Consider the following 4307-nt stretch of genomic DNA (forward strand, 5'->3'; position numbering starts at 1 on the left):
CCCGCCGAGACCCCGCTACAGCGCAGGCGCCACAGGGAGTTCGCTCCTCCGGAGCGGGAGTCCGGCTCCGCGCCTGCGCACAGGGCTCCCCGTGGCCGCCGGGTCACGTGACGGGGCTCCGGCTCGGCTGGCTGGTTCTTCATCCCTGGGGGATGCTCAAGTTCATCAACGCGGAAAACTTAAAGCGGTTTTCGTCGGGCTGATATCTCCTGCTTTATTGAATGCTGATATTAAATGCTTAGCTCCGGAATTATTTTTTCAGGTATCGACTTTAGATTAAAAGCCTAACAATTCTTACCTTTCCCGTGGGCTGCCTGGCTCCCCGCGCGGTTCAACCCGAGCAGCGCCAGCAAGGGGACCTGTCCCGTGTCTTGCTCAGCGCGGCGTCCCCCGGGCGCGTCCACAGCCCGGGGCGTCCAGGGGCTGCATAGGTGCGAGCTGCTCTAGAGACGGAGGGCCCAAGACCAGGGGCCCACGGTTTCATCCTGCACTGGCCCCTGCCAACGATGTGGCTGGTCCTGGGGGGTCACAGAACTTCGCCCACCCCATCTTCCTCCATATCCCCAGGGTGGAAACAAGGGGGCGAGATGTGCACAAACTGATGAACAGACAAAATGCGGGCTGTCCATGCAGTGGAGTGTGAGTCAGCCATCAAGAAGAGTGAAGTTCAGACCCATGCCACAACGTGGGTGAACCTTGGAAACATATTAAGTAAAGCAAGCCAATCACAAAAGGACAAATACTGTGCCACTCCATGCTATGGACCGAGTTCTGTCCCCTAACATTTGTATGTGAAGCCTTAATCCCCAATGTGACTGTGTGTGCAGAAAGGGCCTTTAGAGAATTGGGGTTAAATGAGATGATAAGGGTGGGGTCCTGATCTGATAGGGTTAGTGTCCTTGGAAGACATACCACAGACGTGGCCCTGTGGCTCACGCCTGTAATCCTAGCACTTTGGGAGGCCAAGGTGAGAGTACCACCTCCTCCAGGAGTTTGAGGCCAGCCTGGGCAACAAAGCAAGACCCCTGTCTCTACAAAAAAATGAACAGGGCATGGTGGTACGTGCCTGTGATCCCACCAACTTGTTATGGTTACGTAAGAGGAGTGTGAATTCCACCCTGGTGATTTTGGTCGTGTCAGGAGCAGCCCCGTAACGCGAGTTGGCACCTTCTGTAGGCTTTATGTGTCGATAAGACAGAGTCCCACCCAGCAAGGGCCAGTTGACGAACATAAACCTGCACGGGCATTACCGTCCATGCAAAGGAGCAGCCGGCACCGGCTGTGACTGACACGTGCCTGGCTGCGATCTGAGTTTCATGAACAGTAAACTCTGTTGATCACAGCCTCTTTGGAAAACAATGTCAGTTTAAAAGAAGAAGTGCCCTGTGACCAGCCGTGCCACCCTCAACAGGGTTCTTCAAGTGGGGCCCGGGCAAGCAGCCTCAGTATCACGAGCCTCAGTTATCACTGATAACAGTATCATGTTAGGAATGTGCTTTCCTGGGCTCTGCCCCAGAATGGCTGCACCAGCGACTGGGAGTGGGGCCCTGGGGCCCTGTGGTCCATGAAGAGCTCTCAGGGGATTCTGATGCCCGATGGCACAGGTGGGCCACTGGACTGTCATCTGCCCATAGGCATGAGATATGAAGAAGGACATAGCAAGTCTGTTAGTCATAACTAAAAGAACAAAGGGAAAAACCGGAAAACCACCCAGATCTTGATCAATAGATGATTGTAAGTTTTTTATTTTTTGAGACAGAGTCTCGCTCTGTCGTCCAGGCCGGAGTGCAGTGGCGCGATCTCTGCTCACTGCAAGCTCCGCCTCCCGGGTTCACACCGTTCTCCTGCCTCAGCCTCCCGAGTAGCTGGGACTCTAGGCGCCTGTCACCATGCCCGGCTAATTTTTTGTATTTTTAGTAGGGACGGGGTTTCACCGTGTTAGCCAGGATGGCCTAGATCTCCTGACCTCGTCATCTGCCCGCCTCGGCCTCCCAAAGTGCTGGGATTACAGGCGTGAGCCACCGCTCACCACGCCTGGCGATTGTAATATTGTAATAGTAATCTGGTACAACATTGGCAACATTGTGGTTGTTAAAAATGCTGATACATGAACCTCCAGTGTGTATACACGTATATAAATAAAAAGGTGAAGACCATCTGTGATGTTGAATGATAAAGGCAAGTGCAGAAGCAGATAGGGTGGGCACATTTCTTTTCTTTTTTTCTTTTTGCGATAGAGTCTCGCTGTGTTGCCCAGGCTGGAGTGCAGTGGCCGGATCTCAGCTCACTGCAACCTCCGCCTCCCGGGTTCAAGTGATTCTCCTGCCTCAGCCTCCTGAGAAGCTGGGACTACAGGCGCCCGCCACCAAGCCCGGCTAATTTTTTGTATTTTCAGTAGAGACAGAGTGTCACTGTGTTAGCCAGGGTGGTCTGGATCTTCTGACCTCATGATCCTCCTCCCTCGGCCTTCCATAGTGTTGGGATTACAGGCGTGAGCTACTGCGCCTGGCCCACGTTTCTATAAGATTAAAATCATGAGCGGTTTTGTTGAGGGTGTAGGGCACCCAAAGCCTGTGGGCTGTGCTGGGAGTGAAAGTGGTGGCCGCTCCAGAAGCTTGCCATAGCGCTCACCGAACCGTAAGCCTGTGTGCGGCCGGAACTGGGCCGTGCTACTCCTCCGTGACTTCCCGGGAGAGATGAGCTTCAATGTCCAGCAAAAGGCACATCCAAGATCGTTCACCCCAGTGTGACTTGTTACACTCCGGACTAGAAGGAACCCTGAGGTGCTTCAATGATAGAACGATGAACCAGCTGTAGTGTGACCCCCACGCAATGGAATATTGTACAGGAACAAAAAGGACACGCTACCCCTACATGCAACATGGATCTCAGAGGCAGGATGTTGCACAAAAGAAGCCAGACACAAATGCTTCGGCTCATGTTAGTATGACTCCGAATCTCCAGTGATGGGGGTCTCAGGAGCAGTGACCAGGAGGCAGTGCCAGGGAGCCTGCGGTGGGGGCTGATAGTCAGTAGCTTGACCTGGTTGGAATGTTCAGTCTTTAAGTTGGAGTCCATTATGTTTGTTTATTTATCTTGTAGAGGTGGAGGTCTCACTGTGTTGCCCAGGCTGGTCTCAAACTCTGAGCCTCAAGCGATCCTCCCACCTCGGCCTCCCAAAGTGCTGGGATTACAGGCCTGAGCCACTGTATGGGGCCATTATTGTTATTAGTGCTTAAAAATATTTAGTAAACATTTTATTTAGCCTAGAAACACTTCATTTGGAGAACAGAGGCTGGACAGAACATGGCGTGCCGGGCGGTGAGAGAACTGACCGTCCTCTTCCAGAGCAGAAAGTGGATAAATGACTTTTAAGCCCAATTTCCGGGGTGGTAAAACTCTTCTGTATGAAGAAGTACAAATATGTAATGTCCCATAATGGCAGCTATGGGACATTACATATTTGCCAAAATCCACATAACGTACAACGCCAAGAGTGAACTGTAATGTAAACTGTGGACTTCAGTAAATGATCATGTCCCGACATGGGCTGGTTGGTTGTGATGCAGGGCAGGTGAGGCCCAAAGCGGAGCTTAGCCTGTGAGCGTTCTTGGCTTTGCCTGAGAAAGAATTCAAGGACAAGCTGGAGGTAGAAGAGAACAACTTGATTGAAGAGGCAGTGTGACAGCTCCGTGATGGCTCCCGCAGAGCTGGGCTCCCCGGAAGGCAGAGAGCAGCCGCTCAGGGCACTTCTGCAGTCCCATGATACCCACTTCTAATTGCATGCAGATTATATGCAGAAATTTCTAGGGAAGGAGTAGTCACTTCTGGGTCACTGAGTCATTGCCATGGAAAGGGGTGGGAGTGTTGCCATAACGACGGTAAACTGACACAACACTGGTGGGTGTGTCTTTTTTTTTTTTTTTTTGTCCTGAGACGGAGTCTCCCTCTGTCACCCACATTGGAGTGCAGTGACCTGATCTCGGCTCGCCGCAACCTCTGTCTCCTGGGCTCAAGCAATTCTCCTGCTTCAATCTCCCAAGTAGCTGGGGCTGCAGGCATGGGACATCACGCCGGGCTAATTTTTGTATTTTTAGTAGAGACGCGGTTTCACTACGTTGGCCAGGCTGGTCTCAAAACTCCTGACCTCTGGTGATCTGCCCGCCTGGGCCTCCCAAAGTGCTGGGATTACAGGCGTGAGCCACGGTGCCCAGCCTGGTGTGTCTTATAAAAAGCTGCTTCTGGCCGGGCGCGGTGGCTCACGCCTGTAATCCCAGCACTTTGGGAGGCCGAGGCAGGCGGATCAC

This window comes from Rhinopithecus bieti, unplaced genomic scaffold, assembly GCF_001698545.2.
Source record: "Rhinopithecus bieti isolate Rb0 unplaced genomic scaffold, ASM169854v2 scaffold_1618, whole genome shotgun sequence".
Classification (NCBI taxonomy): domain Eukaryota; kingdom Metazoa; phylum Chordata; class Mammalia; order Primates; family Cercopithecidae; genus Rhinopithecus; species Rhinopithecus bieti.